We start from the raw sequence: 25464 nt of genomic DNA on the forward strand, positions 1-25464 counted from the left end.
TGGGCCTTATTATGGCTGCTGACTTGCTAAGGATGCTTATGATAATGATGATGATGCAGGAATCAATGAAGCGGCAAAGTCAACAAGCACTTCCTATGCCTTGGCGCTGTCAAAATCCACTTTATCTTATGTTCTAGGGAGGGAAAATTAGGCTGTGTAAAAAGTGGTAGAAGGTATAATTCCTGATCTCACAGAAACTGAAAAACTAATTGTAAAGATGAGGTGCAATTGAAATTATAAAGATCATCAAGCAACAAATCAGTAAATGAGAGTTCCATTCAAACACAGACTACCCCATAGAATCCCAACATCTTCTCTTAGTTCAAAGTCTCACCTCCCTTTTCCCAAATGTTGGCCAGAATTGGGTTTCATTTCTTGCTTTTCATTCCACACTAGAAAATCTCAACTGGAGTACTTATAAATATAAAAAATAAAATGGGAAAATAGGGCAGCAACCACAGCAAATTAAGAGGGTAGAATAATCTACATCCTGGATGATCAAGTCTCAGTTCTATTTCTGTGAGTGTAGTTAATCATACTGAATTGCACACTTAAAATCTAATCATATTCTGACCTTCCCTCCTCTATCCTTTACGTGATTGAGAGCAATCAAGAGAGTGAGAAAGTGCGCTTGAAAGACAGCCACAGCTATCAAAAGCATGAGCTAGAACAGAAGCTGTGTAGAGTCTGTTCCTTCTATCCATTCCTCCTAAATGGAAAAATAATATTTATTTATCATCCTATCACAGACATTCAGTTCTCTGCTTGTAGAGTATACCCATTTAAGCGGGGAGAAAACATAATTTTTCAAATTAATAAGAGCATGATTAGCACAAAGAGCCAAAGTCATCATTAATATCCTGTTGCTATCTCCCCAATACTGCTCAGTTTGAGGGTTATAATTTCTATTTCTTTTTTCCTTTTGCAGCAGCTAGGGCAGACACTGTGGAGAGTGTACACTCAAATCTTGTTAAGAAATAAGACAAAATTATTGAGGGAGCATAGCATTCCTTTACAGAAAAACTGTACAGGCCAGGACAGCCACTGCTCCCCATGCAGGGGAGAGAGACTTACTGCAGCAACCTGGGCACATGGGCACAGTACACTTCTCACACTCTTGTCGCCTGTCTCCTCCTCCTGCGGGCAAGCATGCCATTCCTTTCTTCTCTCTTCTCTGCTCCCAGTTCTAGGGGCTTTGCCCTTTCCCACCCCACCTCCCCCACGCACGCCCCCCACCACTACCCCAACTCCCCCTGCCCACAATGCCCGCCCCTGCCCCCCACCATCCCCCGCCACCCCCCACCATTCCCCCTTCCCTCCGCTTACCACCCCACCAACCTCCGTGTCTTTTCTGTGACAGTAGCTTTGGACTTGCCCCACGTCCCTGTTTTGCCCACTAATTCCCTCCCCTGGGTCGCCTGCCCTCTCTCAGCACCTGTGGCCCACGGCTCCTTTCACCAAACTGATTTCTCAGAGCTGCTCATCTGGGTGGGGCCATCCTCTAGTGTGCTCACCCCTCCGACCCCCTCACTTATGACCTTGGCTCTCTTGAATACAAGCACGTGCCTCACCCTCACCTTGCTCCGCTCTGCCCTCATTGCCCCGCCGTGGATGATCCAGACATGGTAGTCTATTTCCACCTCTAATGAGCTGGTCTCCCCCCACTCTTGACCTTCTTGCTGCCTCCGGGTTGTTCGCCTTGACCAGTTTCCCTCCTGCTTCTGGCTCCCGTGGCTCTGCCCAAGTGGCCGCATCCTTCCTGTCGCTTGTGGTCTCCCCCTCTCTGAGCATCTGCCATCCCAGGCTTGATCAGCAGGTCTGTCTCTTTAATTCACACACACACTCTCTCTTACTCCCTGGATAGCGCATGCTTGTGTTGCTCTCTGTCCCCAGCTTGCCCCTCTGTTCTAGCTCACGCTTTTGATAGCTGTGGCTGTCTTTTGAGTGTGCTCTCTCACTCTCTTGACTGCTCTCTCTCTCAAATACTCATGTAAAGGATAGAGGAAGAAAGGTCAGAATATGACTAGATTTTAAGTGTGCAAATCAGTACCATTAACTACACTCACACTGTTGTGCAATCATCACTACCATCTATTCCCAGAACTTTCTCATTACCCAAAACAGAAACTCTATAACCATTAAGCAATAACTCCTCACTCAGTGCCCCTTGTCCCCTGCCTATCCCCTAACCTCTAATCTACTTTCTTTTTTTTTTTTGGAGACGGAGTCTCGCTCTATCGCCCAGGCTGGAGTGCAGTGGCTGGATCTCAGCTCACTGCAAGCTCCGCCTCCCAGGTTCACACCATTCTCCTGCCTCAGCCTCCTGAGTAGCTGGGACTACAGGCGCCCGCCACCTCGCCCGGCTAGTTTTTTGTATTTTTTTTTTAGTAGAGACGGAGTTTCACCGTGTTAGCCAGGATGGTCTCGATCTCCTGACCTCGTGATCCGCCCGTCTTGGCCTCCCAAAGTGCTGGGATTACAGGCTTGAGCCACCGCACCCAGCCTAATCTACTTTCATTCTCTATGAATTTGCCTGTTCTAGATAGCTCATTCAAGTGGAAGCAGACAATATTTGTCCTTTTGTGTCTGACTTGTTTCACTTAACATAATGTTTTCAAAGTTCATTCATGTTGTAGCATGTATGAGAATTTCTTTCCCTTTGATAGCTGAATAGTATTCCATTGGATACCTACATACACACCACATTGTGTTTGTTCATCTGCTGATGAACGCTTGGGTGGTTTCCACCTTTTGGCTACTGTGAATAATATTGCAATGGAATGAACATGGCAATATAAGGGTTATATGCCACGGACTGTTTGAGTCCCTGCTTCTATTCTGTTGGGTGTAACCTAGCAGTGAAATCTCTGGGTCATATGTTATTCCATGTTTGGTATGTGAATATCCATTTGTCCCTGCATCATGTATTGAATTACCCCTGTTCTCGGGCCCGCCCAGTGGCCCCAGCCCCCAAGCTGCTCCATGTAGTATGTGAAACCCTCCATTATCTGACCCATTTTGCCCTCCTGGCCTCATTTTCCACACTTCCACTGTCTCTGGTCTCAGCATTATGACCAAGGTGCCCAGGTCGTTTGGAATTTGGGTGCCTTGCTACTTCCTACCTCTGTGGTTTTTACTGCTGTGGTTTCACTCACACTATTCCCCTCCCTTGAAATGCCTTCCTTCAATTTTTCACGCAACCAGCTCCTTAGATCTTCAAAACTCTTGAGTCTGTCTTGCGACATATGCACTGAATGCAACCCCCTCAACCCTTCTCCTCTTGCTTCCTTCAAATTAGGTTCCAATGTCTTCATTTAAGTCATCCAGCTGGATGGCTGCTCCCAGAGCACTCTGTGACTGCCTCTCTCCTAGCACTTACAACGTAGCCTTACAAGAAAGTGATTCACTTGGGGGTGGGATTATGTCATATTTTCCCATAATACCTTGTGCTTCATTCCATAGATGTTTGTTGAATAAAATTGCTTGAAATGCACCATATTCCATCCCACTCCTCATCTGAAAGCTTAATCTCTACCTCGTCCACAAATTTCTCACCAACTAGTTTAAAACATCAACCAGCTGTGATTTCACTTCAGTACCTTCCATCAATGGTGTCTATACTAATAATAGTGATTATTTATTGAGCACTTACTACTTGTAAGCACTACTGTGGGCACTATCACAGATGCTACAACTTCCCTTATGGTGTGGGTATGATTATCCCAATTTTGTCAATGAGAAATATATCTAAGCAATTTATGTAAGGTCATTACAGAACTGGGATTCAAAACCAGGTCTGACTCCAAAATCAGAGTGCTTCCCGTGATACTCTCTGCAACTTCACCTTGAGCCATTTTTTTTTTTTTTTTTTTTTTTTTTTTTTGAGACGGAGTCTCGCTCTTTCCCCTGGGCTGGAGTGCAGTGGCCGGATCTCAGCTCACTGCAAGCTCCGCCTCCTGGGTTTACGCCATTCTCCTGCCTCAGCCTCCCGAGTAGCTGGGACTACAGGCGCCCGCCACCTCGCCCGGCTAGCTTTTGTATTTTTTTTTTTACTAGAGACGGGGTTTCACCGTGTTAGCCAGGATGGTCTCAATCTCCTGACCTCGTGATCCGCCCGTCTCGGCCTCCCAAAGTGCTGGGATTACAGGTTGAGCCATTATTTCAACCACACTGGGCAAAGTCCATGTCAAAGCATACTTGATTTTCAGTTGAAAACAAACTGAGATCTCTGAATGTAATTCCCTAATTGTTAATTAATGTCCATTTATACTTACAAAATATTCTCTGTATGTAATGTATATATAAAGGGTAATATGCATGTGTACCCATCAACCAGTGTGAGAAATCAAACATTACCATCATTTCCCTTGTTTTTCCCTTGCAAGAATGGAGACCCAGTGTGGGGGAGGTAAGTGACTTGGGGTGATATGGCTCCCCTGATTCTCATCCAGTGCCATGGAAGGCACCTCAGGAAACCTCCTGCCCGCATGGTGGTAGCAACTTATCAATGAGAGAGGTGAAGCTTGCCCTGCAGAGAAAGCAGAAGCTAGGGTCCTGCCATATGTCACTTTATTATTGCTCTCCTAGTTGAAGGGAACTTGAGTTGGAAGGAAACACAATTAGGAAGTGTGGACCCATATAACAGCTTTAAAACTTTTTTTCCCACAGTTCCCCTTTTGAACCAGAGCTTTCATATCTTCCCCCTCCCACCTTCCTTCCGCTCAAAGTTCTGGTTGCTGGGGAGTAGCGGAGGCATTTTTGAGTCTCAGTGAGGGCTACTGAGGCATCTGTGGACTCTCCTTACATCCTTCCCTCTGGTGACCTACATTAGAAAATCTGAATCCTTAAACTTTCACAGTATCTAGGCTTTCAGCATTCTACCCACCCCTTTTCAATTTCCTTTGAATTCCTACTCTTATTCTTCCCTTCTCTTCCTTCTAACTAGTTCCTTATTTCTTCCCCAAGGCCACCCATCCCTGTGGACTCCCATTATAAATCACAGCCAAATCTCATTAATGGCTAACATCCAGAGCTAGAAGTCTGTTTTTCTCTGGGTTCCCACTCACTGTGTGGTTTTGTGTAAGTCCCCGCTCTGAAGGGCTATGATTCCTATTTCAGTCACTTCTCCGCTCCTAACCGCAAGGGGCCACTTTGAATGATGTGCGGACTATAACTGGCTTGGATAGTGATCTTATTACAGGTCTCTGCTGCCCACAGGGCCTGAGACCAGCAGCTGGAGAAACGCTGATTGTTCTGTCCTCCCAGGAGCCGCCAAGTCTACGAAACACTAGGCCTTTGTCCCCAGTGTCAGGGAAATCCATTTGCTGTGGATTACAGCTGTGACAGAGGTTCCGGGAAAGCAGAGGGGAAGGATACTGAAAACCACTCTCCAAATCTAGCCTAAAGCCCTGGGGTAAGGCAGGGTGAGGTTTTTCCTAATGGTATCAGAGCTGGGCAGGAAATGAGAAGTCTAGTCAGTCCCATCGTGGCTGCTGGTATTATCATGTGGCGGCTTGGTACGGAGAGTCTGAAGAGATGGGTGAATGTATTCCTTTGCTGTGGCTCTGCTTCTCCTCTCTGGTTGCCTCTCCGCCAGAGGCATAAGGCAGTAACAACAGAAGATTCAGACTCCCTAGACTTAGGGGGCCTGGGGAAGGCCTCTTGCACCTCCCAGCTGCATGAATGTAAGTGTCCTGATTTGTTCCAGTCTGAAGCACTGACTCACTGGGAGCAGTCCAAATGGATGCAGCTCAAACTGTCTCAAAAGGTCCCTCCCTCATCCCTGTCCTCTGCATGTTGCCACCTTTAGTGTCTCTAGAAACCAAAGTAAGTAAATGAAGGCCAACGAAAATAGAAGTGAAGGATGATGAATTGAAGCTGGTCATATAGTCCTAGCAATCCAAATAGAATGATTTCATTGTGAAGCAAAACACTATAAATTTAAATGAATAAACTCTTTTTGAAACCTTACTGTTTTCTTCCTAATTTATAAAAGGCAGGTTATATCAAGGATTTCTATTACAAGCTAGTGCTGGTTGGCTGAAGAATATGAGGAGGAAAAAGAAGGATTTGCTGTCCTTTGGAAGGGATGTACAGTGAAAGCTACATTGTGCAGACGCTGAGTGCTTGGGGACAGGGGATGGATGAGTTCATCTAGACTCGGGCAGCTCTGTACTCACTGCTGTAAGGCAGGGCAAAATACATTCTGTGTCTTCTATGGGCCCCTAATCAAATACAAGTCGTGTCCTTATAAATGAATGCCATGTGAAGACACAGGCACACACGGGGAGAAGCCAGCCATGTGAAGATGGAGGCAGAGAAAGGAGCTATGCTGCCACCAGCCAAAGAACACCTGCAGTCACCAGAAGCTAGGAAGAGGCGAGAAAGGACTTCAGGGGGAGCATGGCCCTGCCGACACCTGGATTTCATACTTCCAGCCTCCAGAACGGTAACACGATACATTTGTGTTGTTTTAAGCCACCTAGTTTGTGGTAATCTGTTAAGGCGGCCTTAGGGAACTATTATGCTGCCTAATACTCAACCTGACCAGCCTAAAAAGGTCAACTGAAACTAACGGTAAAAAAAAGGGTGCAAAGGCATTAAAAACAGTTAATATAACGGCTTTGCATACTCTAAGGCAAGGCTTCTCAAAAATGTGGTCCCTTGGCAACTCTCCAAAAATGCAAATTTTCAGGCGCCACTTCAGACCTATGGAATCAGAAATTCTGGGAGTGGGGCTCAGCAGCCTGTGTTCTCACAGCCTTCTGGGAGATTCTGATGCCTATGAAGTATGAGAGCCACTGCTTTAAGGGGCAATTTGAATATGAGATTTAAAAGGGACAGTCACCATTGATGCCCTAAGATGGTCATAATGAAGTCCCTGCTAAAAGGGACTAGAATTTGAGATGGGAAGAGTTACCAAACATAGTTTCTTCCCTGCTGAAGCCTCAAAATACCTCCGCATGGAAAGAAGACAATCTTGGCAGCACTCAGTTTAGGGATCTTCCTGTTTCTCTCTAGCTTCATTGCCTACCACGTGGCCCACACAGCCGATTCCAGAATTAGTCACATGCTGTCTCATCCCTTGCCCAGACCTTTCCCTCTGCCTGGGCCACTCCCCAGGCCCCTCACTCCCCATCTCCCTGGCCGGAGCGCATTTACCCTTTGCAGTTCAGTTGTAACGTCTGCTCCTCCTAGGGACTTCCTTTTTGTACCCCAGCCTGGATTTGGTGCCTTCTGCTGAACTTTAATAGCATGGCAGGACAGCTGATTTTATTCACTAGGCAGTGATTCCATTAGTTTTAGATTCCTAATGCCTAACATGGTGCTGAGCCAGCAACAGTAAGATTTTATTAAATGAGGAATGAATAAAGCTTGAAGCTCTTTGGGAAGCTCTTCACCTCCTGATGAGGAACCTGAGGTTAAGATATTGAAGCACGCTGTGGAAATACCATGTTATCCGAGAAGGGACCTTTGAAACTATTAGTAGCCATTAGCACCTTTACTCAAATTTGTGTGTCCAGATGGCTATTCTCAATAGGGCCCAGGACAGGTAAATTTTGATTTGGGAATGGAGTGGGAGGGGAAAATGAAAGATGAGTGGTGTTGGAGCGATGGGTACGGGACTGTGGTCACTGCAAAGAGCAGATGTAGATGGTCCTGGCCGGAAGGCCAGGACTAGACCCAGCCATACGTTGACTAGGTGGGAGCTAGGCAGCAGCATTATGTGGAGATGGTAATACCTCACCCCGACCTCCCAGAGCTTCTGGAAAATGAAACAACATAGATAGGAGAAAGCATTTCAGAAACAAAAATCACAAACGCAAAGTATCGTGAGAGAGGGTTTAGAAAAGGAGAGAGGCGTTCTACTCCATAAAAATGAGCAAACATTGCCAGGGCAGGGTTTACATACAGGAATGCAACCCTGGCCAAGTTACTTAACCTCTCTGCGCCTCATTTGCCTCTTCTGTAAAATGGACAAGAGTGCAGACTTCATTGGTTTTAAATAATAGGTAAAACAATGCATTTAAAACATCCAGCACAGCTTAAGCATGGATTACAAAGACAGTATATTAAGGTAGGATAGAAGGTGACATTTTTTTCCCTCAGAGAAAAAAGATACTATAATTTCCTTCAATAAACTCAGTTAGATTTTGAGACCAGCTAGTCTCGGGTTATATTTTGAGACCTACTAGTCTCAGGCCCTGTGGGCAATAGAGACCTGTAATAAGATCACTCTCCAAGCCAGTTATAGTCAGCAAAGTGTTCTCAGTTCTAGTTACTTTTTTGCATCTAGTAACAGAGTAAATTTTTTTTTTTTTTTTTTTTGAGACAGAGTCTCGTGTCACCCAGGCTGGAGTGCAGTGGCGTGATCTCGGCTCACTGCAACCTCTGTCTCCCAGGTTCATGCAATTCTCCTGCCTCAGCCTCCTGAGTAGCTGGGATTACAGGCCTGCACCACCACATCCAGCTGATTTTTGTACTTTTAGTAGAGACGGTGTTTCACTATGTTGGCCAGGCTGGTTTTGAACTCCTGGCCTCAGGTGATCCACCTGCCTCGGCCTCCCAAAGTGCTGGGATTACAGGCGTGAGCCACTGCTCTGGGCCCAGAGTAAATTTTTTTAATGCTATAATCTCAGTCAGCTCTTCCTTGTTTAGCCTTCATAATGGTATGCATTTTGGGGATTTGTACATAGAAATCTCAGTAGCCAAGGCCACAAAAAAGACTGCTATAAAAAAAAGACCCCTGGCCAGGTGTGGTGGCTCGCGCTTGTAATCTCAGCATTTTGGGAGGCCAAGGCGGGCGGATCACGAGGTCAGGAGTTCAAGACCAGCCTGGCCAACATAGTGAAACCCCGTCTCTACTAAAAATACAAAAATTAGCCAGCTGTGGTAGCAGGCACCTGTAATCATCCCAGCTACTCATGAGGCTGACGCAGGAAAATCACTTGAACCCAGGAGGCGAAGGTTGCAGTGAGCCGAGACTGTGCCATTGTACTCCAGCCTGGGTGACAGAGTGAGACTCTTTCTCAAAAAAAAAAAAAAGACCTCTACAAAAATCTCTCCAAGCTGGGTGTGGTGATGCACACCTGTAATCCCTGCTATCCAAACTGAGATGGGAAGACTGCTTGAGCACAGGAGTTCACGACCAGCCAGGGCAACATAGTGAGAACTCATCTTAAAAAGAAAATCTCTCCATACTAAACCTCCCCACGGAGCACACACACACAGCACAGACACTCAAAGTGTACATATTAAAAGCACATAGCACACATACAACAGGCACACATGGTGCACATAGCACGCACACAGCATACAGTGCACACACACAGTGCACACACACACAAAATGCACATAGCACATACACAAAGCACACAGCAGTGTACACACACATCACACACAGTGTGCACACACCCTGCACACATACAAAGCACACACACACACACGCAGCACACATGCGCATGTGCACATACACATACACACGGCTGCTATTTCTAGAGCTGGCCACTTTCTGCTGCTCCTGCTCAGCCTTGAACTGACCTGATGGTTAAACCGTAGTACGCTGGCCATTCTGCCACTGCTATGTCCTGACAAGTATGACTAGGCCAACACAGGGATCATGGGAAATGGCTAATTATCAGGCTTTCAGAATAAAGTTCAAGGGCCTAAACACTTACCTAGAAATTTTTTACTGACCTTTTTCTCTTCTTCCACCCTTGAAATTGGGCTGTATCTTAGCCCTACCAGTGGCCCTAGAGGTACCACTTAATTGTGACACTGGGGTCAAGGATTTTGCTAACTTTCATGAACACTGGCATTGAGAGTGCCCTAGAGAAGCAGTGACTGTACTGGGTGCCCTGTTTTCATGTGAAGATCTGAGCATGCTCCCCCTAGAGCTTCTTCCAAGGATACAGCCTGCCTCCCTTGGAGTTTCCCTTTACATCCCCTATAAGGAGACTAAGGGAATGGGGCTTTAAGCACTTTGATATATTCTGAAGAGAGACTGCCAGGCATAGATGGGGTGTCTCCCATCACAAGGGCCTTAATTAGGTATGTAGATGGTCTTTTATCCATTAGGAGGCCAGTGTTCTCAGGCCAGCCACTGGTAAATGATAATAATTCTTGCCATTTATTGCTCACTCAGGGACATGATCTCATTTATTCCTCACAACCACTCTCTGGTACAGAGATTACTTCCTCATTTTTCTCACAAGACAATTGAGGTTCATAGAGGCCCTGTAACTTATCGGAGCCCCAGAGCTAGCAAATGGCAGGTGTAGGATTGGAAACAAAGGTTTCAAAGTCCATGCACAAGAGGCAGAATTACTCATGCTTATTCCAGTCCAGGCCTCTGTGGGCCAGTCAGATCTTACGAAGTTCAGTTGGCTCCCATAGCCTTCTGTTTACTAGCCTGTCTCACAAGAGTCATCTCCCGCTGCAGCGTCAATCTAAGGCAAACGTGTCAACTAGAACTCTCTCAGGCCCTGCCTGGTATCCCCGAAATCACACTCTGAGTAATAATTGGGGCATGTCTAACATTTGTAGGCCTTTCCTGTTCGTAAGTATTTCAACATATATTATCTACACATAAGGCTGGTCCTGTTAGCAATGTTTACAAAATCATTTGCAATTATTTAATTGAAAAGTAGTACAAAACAAAAACAACTGTCCCACAGGAGAGAGGGGATAGAGAATGCCCACCTTTCCTGAATGCCCACCACATGCTAGGCATAGGCTCAGGGAGGCATCATAATTTATAAGAAAGAGGAGGAACTTCATAGTTGGAGAAAACTGTCTCAATTCCTGTCTCTGCCCCAGCTAGAAGACCTGAGACAGGTTACTTAACCTCTACAGGCCTCGGTTTCCTCATCTGTGAAATAGTGCTGATGACAGCAATTTTTTTTTTTTTTTTTTTTTTTTGAGATGGAGTTTTGCTCTTGCTGTCCGGGTTAGAGTGCAATGGTGTGATCTTGGCTCACTGCAACCTCCGCCTCCTGGGTTCAAGTGATTCTCCTGCCTCAGCCTCACAAGTAGCTGGGATTACAGGCATGCGCCACCGTGCCCAGCTAATTTTTTGCCTTTTTAATAGAGACAGAGTTTCACCACGTTGGCCAGGCTGGTCTCGGGCTCCTGACCTCAGGTGATCCACCTGCCTCAGCCTCCCAAAGTGCTGGGATTACAGGCATGAGCCAGTGCGCCCGGCCCAATGACAGCAATTATGAAGAGTTATTGGGAAAACTAAATAAGAAAATGCAAGCACCTAAAAAATACATAGAAAGAAAGCACCTAGCACCATGTGCAGCACGGATGGGCATCATTCAATCATGATCAACTCTCCTCTGCCTGATTAATCCTTCCAGCATTGCTTTAGAGCAGTACATGAGGCAACAGGTTCTGAGAGGTAAAGTAACTTTTCTAAGATCATAAAACTATGAAGTGGCATAAACCAACAGAGTCTGAATCTGGAGCTCGTGTCCAGGTTGTAATGTGGGAGTGCCTTGAATGTGGAGAAGGGAAGATTCTCAAACATGGGCTTTTAATCCCTTACAATTTTTGACTACACTCTTAGTCCTGGCTTGGGCATAAACTTTCCACCAGGCTCCCAAAAGCCCAGGTCCTCTCAAGTCCAAGAAATGTTCTTGTTAATAAATAAATAAATAAATAAATAAATAAATAAATAAACCCTCATCTACAGATGAAGCTGGAAGAAGTGACAACCAGGACAGACGTAAGCCACGGGTTGTGCATGCAGTGGGTGTGTGGCAGGGTGTGGGGGGAGCGAGAGAGACTAGAAGCTAGTTGGTGATTGCTATTACTAGATTCAATCCCCCACGCAACTCCAAGCTCTGTGCAGTAAAAGCATTTTAGAAATCCAGAGTAGTGAACGTTCAATACACATTATTCTTGGGGATATTGTTCATGCAATGCTTCATCAGTTCTCAGGGTGTTTGGATTAATCTGAAGCCTACATTACATTATAAACAGGAGTATAACTTGAACTTCTAGCTTCCTTTCTCCACTCCTTTCCTCCATCTTCTTTGGGACAGTTCCCTTTTGAAGGCCTCTTTGCTTTGGCCTAGCCACCACTTAGAGGGTTCAGCCCTTCCCAGGACACTTCCTCCTGCTTGCTTCTGCCCTGGCAACTTGTCCTGGCAGCTGTTTCATAGCTCTGGAATCACAAAGCAATTCCAGAGTCCCCTGGACCTAGCTCTGGGGCCTCCTTACTCTCATTTGCCTCAAATAATAGCCTTTAATTGCTATTAACATTCCTTTCAAGCAGAAACATAGCATGCACATCTGTGGTCAGCCTGTGATCTACTGTGACCACCGACCTTTTGTTTCCTGCCATATTTGGAATGTTCTATTCCATTTTATACTCATAAGTTTGCCTTTCCTCTGTTAACATACATCTTGGCTTTTAGCTTCTTGTATTTCTAACCTGTTCCCTATTTGCAGGGGAAAGCTATCTAAATTTTCCCTTATCCAAATAGGCTCCCCTCAACCTCCCATTCTTTCCAGTCAAGCATAACTCTACCCTACTTCTTTTATCATATTTATAAAATGTAGGTAGCTAATTTTGAAATTAAAGTATGCAGAACTAGGACTACAGGGTGGAAATTATAAGAAGATAGATTTCAACTGAATAGAAAAAAAGTGCTTCTTAACAACTGGAGCTGTTTAAAAAGTAGAGTGGGGCTGGCTGTGAGGAAGCAAGTTCCTAGTCGGTGGAGGTGTTGAAGCAGAGGCTGGGCAACCACGGGGCAGGTGGAATTCGTGCAGCATCACCACTAGGGGCTCTTTTAACCATGGTAGTATATAATTACATGAACACTTTTTACTGGACATCAGAAATCCACCTGAAATTTTAAGCTTTTGCTTATTTTAATTTATCCATTTATGGACTTTTTCAATACTAATCTTGTTTTTCAAGCTGCAGGGCAGCTCCCAACTGCTTTTCACCATTTTAGTTACTGGAGTAAATTCCATTAGTATGAACTTCTGGATGCCCATCATCTACTTAAGGTGGAGAAAAACATTGTTCTTATTTTAAGGATAGGACAGCCACAAAGTGGTCAAGTATAAAAGTCCATCTCTTTTGGATTCCCACAACACTTGTCAGCTGTCCAACCACCACCATCCGCCCCTTCCCATATTTACTGAACAATTACTATATATTTGGGACTGAATGCAATACAAACATGACTCAGATATTGACTCTGTTTTTAAGAAGTTAACAGTTTAAGAGGAAACATAAGAAAAGTACACAAATAAATATAACAGGAGTCAGCATTTTTTTTTCTCTGTAAAGTATCTAGTTAGGCCTTGTAGAGTATCTAGGTTAGGCCTGGTGGACCACATATGGTCTCTGCTGCATATTCTTCTTCAGTTCCTCACTCCCTTCAACCATTAAACAAATGCAAATACTATTCTTAGTTTGAGGGCCTTACATAAACACGCTGTGGCCTGGATTTGGCCCTTAGTTTGTGCACTCCTGAAATGCAGTCAGCTGTCAAGTGATAACTTTCACTTGCATCAGCTAAAGTTTCATGTGGGGTGGATCTTTAAAGACGGGTTTGACTGGGACTTTGGAAACAGGGAGGGGCTTTCTAAGTGGAATGAGATCATGCTCATCACACATTGTGCCATCTTTTCTATTCTTAGAGCAGAGATTTCCAGAGTGAGATCTTATTAAAAATGCAAATTTTCAGGTCCACAGTGGTTCTCAGACTTGAGCATATATCAAAATCACCTGGAGGGTTTGTTAAAACAGATTGCTGGGCCCCACCCATCCCCTGACTTCTGAGGCTGCTGGTACCGGGACCACACTTTGAGAACCACTGTCTTGGAGAATGGTGGGGAAGCAGAAGTGAAAGAGAGATTGTTCTCTATTTTAATGTTTGAGAACTAAAAGGTAATGAAAGTCACCACTGGAGACAGAAGAGGAAGATGATCTGCATTTCAAGTCCTAAAGGCTTTGCAGGGCATCAAGTTCATTCCATTTAGAACATGTACTCAGAAAAGGGATTTGAGCCACTGTACGTTAATGATGACTTTTTTCCTTCAGGGCAGGAGATTTGAGCCTTGTTAGGCTCACCCATTGGAGACAGCAAATCGCTGTAGGGGACTGCATGCTCGGAAAGATCTTTTCTTCTGATTCTTGGTTATTGGCACATACTCTGTCTTGCTTCTGATACATTTGCATATTTTTTACCACTCCTACAAAATGGTCCCCTCTGCATCATGCCTAGTAGTATTCCCTTTGATCGGGCAAAAAAAAAAAAAAAAAAAAAAGGCAATGCTCCTATCTTATCATTTAAATTAAATAGCTTCCAAAAATTCAGATGTGATGCTCAAAGAGGTTGAGCTGAGGAGACGGAAGAAGGGAAAGACAAGCCAGAGAGAGTACACAGAGGAATCTCAGAGGAGGCGATGGGTAACCAGACACACAAGGAGTCGTTAATCTGGCAGACAATGAATGGCAAAAGGCAATTAACTTGGCTGGGGTTGTAGCAAGCCAATGAAGTATGCTGTATTGCAACTGAGGCTCTAGTGTAAGGGCAGGGTCATTGCTAGGGAACTCAAAAGGAAGGCAAGATAAGGGAGGTTAGAGGCGAGAAAGCCACCTGGGGCTAGCACAGAGGGAAAGGAAAGTGCTCAGGGTCTCATGGATATTCATTGCCCAGTGGAAGCATCCAGGTGTGGCGTGTACTTGTCAGGGCTCTGCACACTGTTATTCAGGACACAATCTTGAAAATGAACTAGGTGCTTCAGCTGTGTGCACACATGCGTGCACACACACACACACATGCACATACACAAATGCTCTCTTTAGACTGCTGCCTCTTCATCCACCTGTCTAGTCTATGAGGTTCTAACATGAGGACCACATGCTAAACACTGGCGGAGTCATAAGAGACACAGTTCTAAACTTCAGTTTATGGGCTTCCTTTCCTATCCTAAAGCATGCTTGTTTTTTCTGTCACGCCTCATTCACATGCGCATTCTCATGTTCTGTTCCTTGCAGGTGCTCTACGGCCATACTAATGGATTCTTACCTGCCTATATACATTCTCCAGACACACTCATTTATTCACTTCACTAGAGTCATTCCCACATATTAAATATTACCTCTTGCTTCTAAAAAGCACTTCAAATCTAAAAGTTGCTTCTATTATAGCTCCTGTTCCTGCTGTCTGCAGGGCCCTCCTAGCTTTGCCATTGTTATAAAAAAGAAAATGTACCAATATTGGTTTGACTGAGTAAAGAGCCCAACCCAAAGCAGATTGTCCTACCGTGGGATGCAGGTTTGTGGCTGTGGTGTCCCCGCCTTCAAGATCATCCCATTTATCTGTCTTTGTTCCACTCCCTCTCTCTTCCTGCACAACACTGCAATCACACACATACTCCGTGTTGGGGAAAAAAAAAAAAAAGGACAGCCTAATTTCCTGATGATTATGTTGTTACCTAGCAACAGCCAATCAGGGGCTGGGCTTTTTGCCTGCAGTATTTCATGCAAATAGTTTGGAGAAATTGCAGGGTAACCCAGGCTGCTTAGTCTGTCTTCTCAGGGGACACATTACAGAATAAACCAACCCAAAAGGGGATTATTGAAGCCAGGCACATGCTTCAGATAGCAGGCCATCTGATCTCTTCCCTTGTCCCCTCTATCCTGTACCCCCTTACAAAAGCATGAGAGTTCCACAGACAGACACTCAGGGAGGCCATAAACTTGAAAAGAAGCTCGTTAGCAGCCATCATTCTCCCTGGATCTTTGTTAGTTATCACTGATAACTGGCGCCCAGAGCAACCTCGAATACTCTGAAAACCCTACCTTCCTAGGAAGGCAAATAATGCATGCTGCATGCTCAGTAGTTGTCTGGGAGGGTGTGAAGGAGAATCCTCAGCCTTCCTGTTTAGAAATGAGCTAAAGCCTGGCACGTCTACCCTGATTTAGAAGCCTCATCTGTGTCCATGCTGGCCTCAAGTGCATTCTTCCTGGTGCTGACTGGAAAATCCTCATTTAAATGGTTGAACAAAACAATGAGAGAAGCCATATCACTTATAAGACCTTTTTTTTTTTTTCCAACAAGTTCTGAGTATTTGATGTAAATCTTGTCAGGAGCCACACACACCAACTTTCTGTGCTCAGGGACCAGTGCAGTCTGTGTGGACCAGAACCATATGAAGTGGACTGAGAAGACAGTCTCCGAGCCTGTCTCCTCAGAGTGAGCAGGCCAGGCTTCGGAAGGTAGGTTGCTTTTACTGTCATTGTTGTTATTGACTCGATGCTCAGTAATCCAGAGCCAATGAAGGCAAGAATAAACTATGACCTCAGCTGCTGCACAGCTCTTCACTGTTCTCTTAATACCAACTCTACCTAGCAGTCTTGCAAAGATGTGTTGTGGGTTACATGGGGACAATGAAGAGATGGATCAGCCCACGTCACCATCAGGAATGGAAAACCAATTCAAAATCCCTATCCTACTGATTTGGAGTTTTACATACTTGTAAGACAAGAGGTAATTATACTCTAATCGTTACAGGAAGTGGTAACAGCTCTCCAACCTCTGACATTCACGGCCTCACATCCAGAGCCATATTATGAAACCAAAGAAAAGAACCGTCAATCTGCCTTCGTTCAGAAAGGCAGAGTTAAGGAATCTCACGTATCCTGGGGGTTGGGGAGGGCAATGGATAACTCTATTTCCACTCCTGTCCTATAGTAAATTTCAGAAAATTTTTGAGTCAGGTGCTTTTATCCTCATAGCCTTGGAATACCTAATAGAAACCACATTTTACAGAAAAGGACACTGATGAGTAACTTGCTCAAACTTATACAGTTACAAAGTGGCAAAACTGGGATTAAAAAGCAGATCTTTTGACTCATGTGGACTCTTGATGTCCAAATAATCCAAAAACACCAACAAGTCTTTATAGCAGCAAAAGAAAAAAAAAAAAAAAAAAAAACAGTAAAGGAAAATGGGAACAGCAACAGAAAGCCAGTTTTCAAAGTAAAAAAAAAAACAAAAACAAAAAAAAGTCAAGTCAACGTTTTGCACTTATCATAGGCACCAAAAGGTCTTTAAACTAGAGTTAAATGTTAAACCTTCAGTGACTCTCTCCTCCAGCTGCAAATCAGAACCACAGCAGTGTATGTCGGAAACACCAGTGCCTGGGCCCCACTCCTGATCAAGTAATTAACTAAGAATTTTTTGGTAGGGGGAGCAGAGAGGCAATGTTTTTATTTTATTATTATTTTTTTGAGACAAGGTCTCACTCTGTCACCCAGGCTGGAATACAGTGGTACAATTGTGGTACAATTATGGCTCACTGCAGCCTGGAACTCCTAGGCTCAAGTGATTCTCCTGCCTCAGCCTCCGAAGTACAGGCACACACCACTGCACCTGGCTAATTTTTAAATTTTTTTGTAGAGATGGTATTTTGCTTTCCTGACCAGGCTGGTCTTGAACTACTGGATTCAAGTGGTTTTTCTGCCTTGGCCTCCCAAAGTGTTGGGATTATAGGCATGAGCCATCACGCCCAGCTGAAACAGCATTTTTAAACCACTTTCCAGGAATAGCACAACCACTTTGGAAATCAGTCTGGCAATTTCTTAGAAAACTAAACATTAATCTACCCTATAACCCAGAAATTCCATCCTTAGGAATTCACGCAAGCAAAATGAAAACATATGTTCATAAAAAGTCTTGTACAAATACGTTCATAGCAGCTTTATTCATAATAGCCCTCAAATCTGTGGTATATCCACACAATGGAATGCTATTCATCAATAAACAGAAATAAAATATTAATATGTGCAACAACATGGATGAATTTAAAAATACTATGCTGAATAAAAGAAGCCTTATACAAGGGTACATACTATATGGTTCTACTTATATGGAGTTCTCAGAATAAAGTTAATCTATGATAGAAAAAAATCAGAGCAGTGCTTGCCTCTGTGGGGTAAGGGGTGGGGAATGTCAGGGAAGGGGGAAGAGGGAATTTCTGGGGTGATGTTGATAGGGATTTGTACTACATCAATGTATGCCTCTATCAAAATTTACAGAATAGCGTTCTTCAAATTTGTGCATTTTGTTGTATATACATTTTACCTTAAGAGAAAAATAAATAAATAAATATTGAACCCTAGTTAATGATATACATACTGAAGTGTTTAGGACTGAAGTATCCTGATGCCTGCAATTTATTGTGAAATGCATTAAGAAAAGATGAAGTGATGATGGATAGGGGGATGGACAGTTGGACAGATATGTGATAAGGCAAGTATGGTAAAATGTTAATTGTAGAATCGGGATAGGATACATGTGACATTCACTGTATACTTATTTCGACTTTTTGGTATGTTCAGAACTTTTCATAAGAAAACTCGGGGACAAATTACCAGTGATTCCAATGAGCAGACATCGGGGTAAAAGACAAATTTCGATGATCTTAGTTGAAAAGTGTGAAATGGATACTACGGCGCCCCTAAATCTCCAGAGATAATTGCAATCACACCTCTCCCCTCTCCTTCAAAGTATCTGAAACACTGGAATAAATGTCCAGATTGAAACAAGACTTCCTAGTACTAGGCTAAATCATACAGAAACGCTATGGCCTACTTCTCACTGGACTTATGTAGGACACATCATTTAACATATGGCCTCGTGGGACAAAATATTTGAAATTAGGACAGTTGTGGAAATTTTGGACAATATGGTATCTATAATGCTTTAGAATTAAAAAACCTTAAACCAACCTCAGTAGGTGTGACAGTAAAGTATGAATTCACCACTCAGTCTATGGCTTAAGAGCCCCTATTTAGCCCCTGCTTCTCCTCCAGGGTTTGTATCCCTAGTCTTCTCAGAGCCTGTTGTTTTCTGTAGCTCCGTTTCCCCATGGTGGGCCACAGATCCACAGGGCTAATGCAGGACCAGGTATTTGGAGAGTGAGAAGCTGGCGTGTGGTACCTCAAAGGATCTGAATGGACAGTTGATTTTAATGGGGTGCGGAAGGGTGAGGGGAGGGGTAAAAGGGGAAATAATGCCGTCAAGTGCAATCTGGGGTCCTTATTCCCCGAGATGCCCCATTTATTCTGCATAATTGCTTCATTTCCACTGCCAGTGCATCTCAGAATGAATTTCATTACCATTGCCTTGGATATCATATTGATTACCAGTTTCATCGATTGCTATCTTGCTAATTAGCATATAAATTAGCCATTTGGGGGAGGCATTAGGCAAAATTGAATTTTCTCCTTAATCTTCTTTCAGAAGGTAAATGAAAATGGATGTGGCCTGTTAAAGCCCATGGCCTTCCTCTGACACAATCTAAGTGCTGTTCACAGTCAAGGAACCCTCTCGTATGGGGAGAGAGCGGCTTGTGGAAGAAGGCTTCCTGCCCCATAACTGATAGAGCTGTGGTCAGAATCCTTGAAGAGTTTTCACAAAAATTTGAGATAGAAGATTTGCAAGCTGAGATGCATTTCTTTGGAGGAGACGCTCTGAGCTGATGGACAGCAGTGTCCGCCTCCCACGCAGACACCAGAGGAGGCCCCATAGTACAGCACTTCCTGCGGTGTTCACTTTCAAGGCTGAAATGGAGAATGCCACTCGCTCTTTGGTTTAGTGTTAACACGAGAAGTCTAGAATCAGATGGTCTGTGGGAAGGCCTGCTCTGCCTCTTACCAGCTGTGTGATCTTGAGCATGTTCACCTCTCTAAGCCTTAGTTTTCTCATCTGTGAAATGGGGATAATCACAACACCTACTTCACTAAGTAGCTGGGAGGATTAAGAGAGGAACCATATATTCAAAGCATTCAGCACAGGGTCTGGCAGCAGCACCATCACCAGGCACCAGAGGCCAAATAAAAATCTTAGGAAATTGAATGCCAGGGTTCTCCAGAGGGAGCTGCTCAGCTCTGAAATAAACATTACCAGGTGCTTAGTCTTGGGAACAGGTCCCAGACCAGCAGTTGAGGGCCACTTCTTGAGTCTTTGGAGCATGTTGAAAATGCAGAATCTTGGGCCCCACCCCAGATCTGCTGAATCTGAATCTGCATTGTAACGAGATCGCCTGGGTCACTCACATGCACATTAAAGCTTAAGAGGAATTGTTTTGAGCCATCCTTTTTTTTTTTTTTTTTTTTTTTGAGACAGAGTCTTGCTGTATCGCCCAGGCTGGACTGCAGTGGCGCGATCTTGGCTCACTCCAAGCTCCGTCTCCCAGGTTCACACCATTCTCCTGCCTCAGCCTCCTGAGTAGCTGGGACTACAGGCACCTGCCACCACGCCCAGCTAATTTTTTGTATTTTTTAAGTAGAGAAGGGGTTTCACTGTGTTAGCCAGGATGGTCTCGATCTCCTGACCTTGTGATCCACCCAGCTCGGCCTCCCAAAGTACTGGGATTACAGGCATGAGCCACCGCGCCTGGCCTTGAGCCATCCTCTTAATTATAATCTTACCCTGTTAGACAAGGAAGGGACTTCGCAGAAAGGTTAAATAACTTGCTTACAGGCCATCCATGGCAGAGATCAGATGAGGCCTTGGTCTCCTGACTCTGAGACTGGTCCAGATTTAGCCGTGGCCTTCCTGAGTCTGTTCCTCTGGCAGCACGGCAGCTCTGCCTCTTTGTTTGGGCTGGTCTCAGTGGGTGGTTTTGACCCTGCCTCAGGATACATCCACCATGCACTTTGAAAGGAGGAGATATTCCTTTGGAATATTGTTGCGGGTTTTGAAGCCTGGTTACCAGGATGACCTCTGTAGAGAATACTGATGCGACAGAGGAGAATACCCTTGATGACCTCTGCAAACGCTTGCCTGCCCTTTGAACTCAGAATGCTTCAGATAAGTATGCACAAGAAATCGCTGACAGTGATGCCTCCCGGGGAGTAGGGAGAGGCATGCTTTTCACTGTATATTCTTTTGTATCTTTTGGACTTTGTTTCCTGTGCATGAAAAAAATACTTAATTGTTACATAATATTAACAAGAATGCCTCAGATAGATTGCATTTAAAATCAAGACCCCATCTGGCTCTGCCATTAGATCATCTAGCCCTGCTTATGATAGCACTGCCTTTTGCTTCTCTTTCCTCCTGAAACCTGAAACTGAAAAGCATTGTGGAAAGGCTCTGAGGCTGGAGTGCAGATGTAGACTCTGGTCTTGCTTCAGCACTATCAGATTCCTCAGTAGGATGTGAAGTGCTTTGCAACATTTTAAATGATATTAAGTAAGAGTAATTATGATTTAAACCCCACCACTACCCCCACTAAATCACAGCCACAGGAAGGAGAGAACTTTTGTCTAATAGGCTTCCCCTAGATTTGGAATAACCAATCGAAATGGCACTAAGCTTGTTACAAATGTAATATGCATAATCCCATTGTTAAGTACATGTTACTTAATGTATAGCTTAGCTGGGAGGATATATACCAAATGTTAATAATGGCTGCTTCGGGTGGTAGTGTTACTGCTGATTTTTGTTTTCTCATTTGTCCTTTTCTTTATTTTCCAAATGTCTATATATCTTAAAGTATCTAGGCTTGAACACCACCGTATTCTTAGCACAAAACATAAGGGAAAGGATGCTCACCTCCCATCAGAACATTCATTCAGAAGCTGGTAGTGCAGTTGTGCCCACATTGGCCCTCTGCATTGAAGTACCTGCTGAACCAGGGTTGCAGGCATTCTCGGTTTCCCAAAGCTATATTCTAGTAGATCCAGGGACTTTTTGGTATTTTTTCAGAGCTAGAAAGCACGTGCAGATGGGAGGCATTGGTTTCTAGGATGGCTTCACAACAGAGGGCACAGCTGGCTAAAGTCAATTCCTGACTCAGACATTGACCATGAACTGTTCTTGGGGCAAGTCCAGTTGACCTCGATAGCCTCGCTGATTGTTGCTTGGAGAGTAGGTGAAAAAGACGTGGTTTCTGCCTACAGGCAGTCTGGTTCCAGAGTTCAAGGACTTTTATAGTATTGGAAGAACAATGAAACTATACACAAGGCAAAATGCAAAAAATTCTACTAGAGATGTACAAAGTGAACAGTAGAGCAAAGCAGTGTGTGGGGCTGGGGTATTCAGGCCTGAATAGGATCCACCTCTGTGCTGCACTATGAGTGTGACTAGGACAAGGTGCTGTACTACATTGAGTCACCGTTTCCTTGTCTTTAAAGTAGAAATAACCACCCTTGAAGGGACCCTACAAGAAAGAAAGAGGATGTGTGTAAGACTTCTAGAATAGTACTCACACACGGCAGGCGCCCTACAAAAGGTGCTGGAAGTATTATTACTTTGGACACTCAGCTCACAAGGGCCACATTATAGTCACATTATCATCATCACTGCCCCCATTTGGAAAAAGTTCTAAGGAGCCACAGATTTATAGATGAATGGATTCCAAAAAGCTCCAAGTTCTTGGCTCCACGTTTTCCTGTCGGATGCCATGTGAACAGGTCAGTCTTCTTATTTGCTAAAACAGACTTAAGCATCTTGCCATTGGAGATGTGCCTAGCATAGAAGGAGACTGCTTAGCCTCTGGACATGTTTTCTTGTTTTCCAGGCCTTCACATAATCTAATGTGTGGCTTATGTTTCAGGACCATGACTCAATCCACTCTTTTGAAATTTCTATAGCAAGGCCCCTCCACCAGTCACTGAATTTGGCAGAGAAGCCCGGTGCTACTAGAGGGACAGGGACAATCGGAAATAAAGGAATAGAAGTTATAATCCCTGACCCCAAGTGACTTTAGGTAGGAATGCTCAAGAGACTGGCGGGGGCAGTGGAGGTGGGGGAGCTTTAAAATATTTACAAAATAAAATCAAGTGAATATAAGTAATTCACAGTTATATCTAATTTCCATAGAAACTATGTTTCTGGAAATTGATAGGTCAGTATTTTTATTTATAAGGCACTGGGGACTCTTAGAAATCAGTAAGAAAGAAAGATATAACAGTAGAAAACAGGCAAAGGATATGAGCAAGTAGTTCATTATTATTTGTAAAAAAATATAAGTGATAAACCTATAAAAGGATGTTTAACCTCATTCATATCTAAAGAGATGCAGGTCAAACTAAGTATAAGATTGGTAAACATTTAGAAATTTGATAATACTGAGGGCTGATGTAAGGTTATATACTTCTTATACTGTTGGTAAGAATGTAATTTGGAATATCTGTTTCAGAGGGCAATTTGGCAACATTTTTAGCTGCATACTCTTTGACCCAACAATTCTGTTTATAGGAGTTTGCACTCAGGGATAACACATCCCCCAAGTTATTTTAAGATCTATGTACAAGGATAATTACCACTGCATTGTTTGTTATAGCAAAAACCTGGAAACAAATCAAGTCTTCATCAGCAATGCAGTACTAGGAATAATAATAGCAGCAAAGACAAGAACGAAAATGCTAGCAGTTAACATTTATTAAGCACTTACTATGTGGCAGCCAGGCTCTAATGTCTGACATGAATTATCTCATTTAATCTTCACAACAATTTCATGTCATAGGCATTGCTACTTTGACCTTATTATAAATGTGGAAAATGAGACTCACAGAGGTTAAGATACTGGTCTAAAGTCATATAGAAGGTGTCAGAGCAGGATTCCGGGACAGGCAGTCTGCTTCCAGAACTCAAGCTCTTAACCACTATCACACACATTCATTCATACCCACATGTGTACGTATGCACATAACTGAATACTCTGAAGCAGTTAAAATAGTATAGTAAGTATAAAAGCATAAAAGAGTAAGAATTGTACATGTTGACAGGAAAGATCTCTGCGGTATATTATTAACTGAAAAGATCCATGTTGGAAAAATGTGCTTCAGATAGCTGCCCTTTGTGTTAGTAAAAAAGGAGGTATGTCAGTGCATCATCATCTCATTCTTGTCTACATTAAAAAATAATAAATAGGCCGGGCGTGGTGGCTCAAGCCTGTAATCCCAGCACTTTGGGAGGCCGAGACGGGCGGATCACGAGGTCAGGAGATCGAGACCATCCTGGCTAACACGGTGAAACCCCGTCTCTACTAAAAAAAAATACAAAAAATTAGCCGGGCGAGATGGTGGGCACCTGTAGTCCCAGCTACTCAGGAGGCTGAGGCAAGAGAATGGCGTAAACCCGGGAGGCGGAGCTTGCAGTGAGCTGAGATCTGGCCACTGCACTCCAGCCTGGGCGAAAGAGCAAGACCACGTCTTAAAAAAAAAAAAATAATAATAATAAATAAATAAATAAATAAATAAAAGCATTAAAGGAATTGTCTGAAGGTTAACAGATTCCAGTGCAATTATAAATATTTTTGTAATATAAAAATTATATCCATCTTGGGCCAGGCATGGTAGCTCACGTCTGTAATCCTAGCACTTTGGGAGGCCAAGGTGGGCGAATCATAAGGTCAGGAGATCCAGACCATCCTGGCTAACACAGTGAAACTCCATCTCTACTAAAAATACAAAAAATTAGCTGGGTGTGGTGGCGGGCGCCTGTTTTCCCGGCTACTCAGGAGGCTGAGGCAGGAGAATTGCTTGAACCTGGGAGGTGGAGGTTGCAGTGAACCGAGGTTGCGCCACTGCACTCCAGCCTGGGCAACAGAGCAAGACTCTGCCCCTAAATAAATAAATAATATCCATCTTATTTGTGTGGTGGGGGTGGCAGTGGTGAATGTGTACTTTAATAGTGGTATTCCTAAATGACATTATTTCCTTAGCATAGTGAGAGAACAGGAGTTGAAAGAATGAGGGAGAAATAAAAACTAAATCTAGAACTAGGGTTGGGCTTCAAAAAACTGTTAATGAATCTTGAAGGCCAAGCCCAGTTCTAGATTTATTTTTTTGTTTTTTTTGGGAAGCCTCCTGAGCCAGAGGAGGCTCAGAGATTCCCTCAGTTCTAGATTTAAAGTGTAACACAGAAATACTGTGGGTTTGTTTATAGAAACGAGTGACTGATTTGTTTATTGAAATAAGTGAGTGATATGATCTCACTTTTTAGAGGCCTTTTGTTTCCTTTTAACCATAAATTACTGCATACTGCTAATTACTTTAGATTTTAAAAATGCCTTTGTAACAACAGGAAAGAGGTAAAGCCATTGGTGATACTGTTTTTTTGTTTTTTTTGAGACGGAGTCTCGCTCTGTTGCCCAGGCTGGAGTGCAGTGGCGCGATCTCAGCTCACTGCAAGCTCCGCCTCCTGGGTTTATGCCATTCTCCTGCCTCAGCCTCCCGAGTAGCTGGGACTACAGGCGACTGCCACCTCGCCTGGCTAGTTTTTTGTATTTTTTAGTAGAGACGGGGTTTCACCATGTTAGCCAGGATGGTCTCGATCTTCTGACCTCGTGATCCACCTGTCTCGGCCTCCCAAAGTGCTGGGATTACAGGCTTGAGCTACCGCGCCCGGCCGGGGATACTGTTAATTGTATCCAAGGATGATCACTTTTTTTTTTTGAGGAAAACTTTCCCAATGG

The 25464-nt window shown here is 43.9% G+C and overlaps 1 protein-coding gene across 7 annotated transcripts in view; it reads right to left on the reverse strand.

Moving 5' to 3' along the window:
- PHC2 (polyhomeotic homolog 2) overlaps positions 1-25464 on the reverse strand; it is a 115897-nt gene that overhangs the window by 56871 nt on the left and 33562 nt on the right. Inside the window, exon 1 of one of the 7 annotated variants that reach the window (XM_017884519.1) lies at positions 15294-15427. The exons of the other annotated variants lie outside the window; for them this stretch is intronic. The gene's annotated coding sequence lies outside the window, so the exon portion shown is untranslated. Of the gene's footprint in view, positions 1-15293; positions 15428-25464 lie in introns of those variants that run through there. 7 annotated transcript variants of the gene reach the window in all.

The sequence above is a fragment of the Rhinopithecus bieti genome, unplaced genomic scaffold (genome assembly GCF_001698545.2).
Source record: "Rhinopithecus bieti isolate Rb0 unplaced genomic scaffold, ASM169854v2 scaffold_13029, whole genome shotgun sequence".
In the NCBI taxonomy this organism is placed as follows: domain Eukaryota; kingdom Metazoa; phylum Chordata; class Mammalia; order Primates; family Cercopithecidae; genus Rhinopithecus; species Rhinopithecus bieti.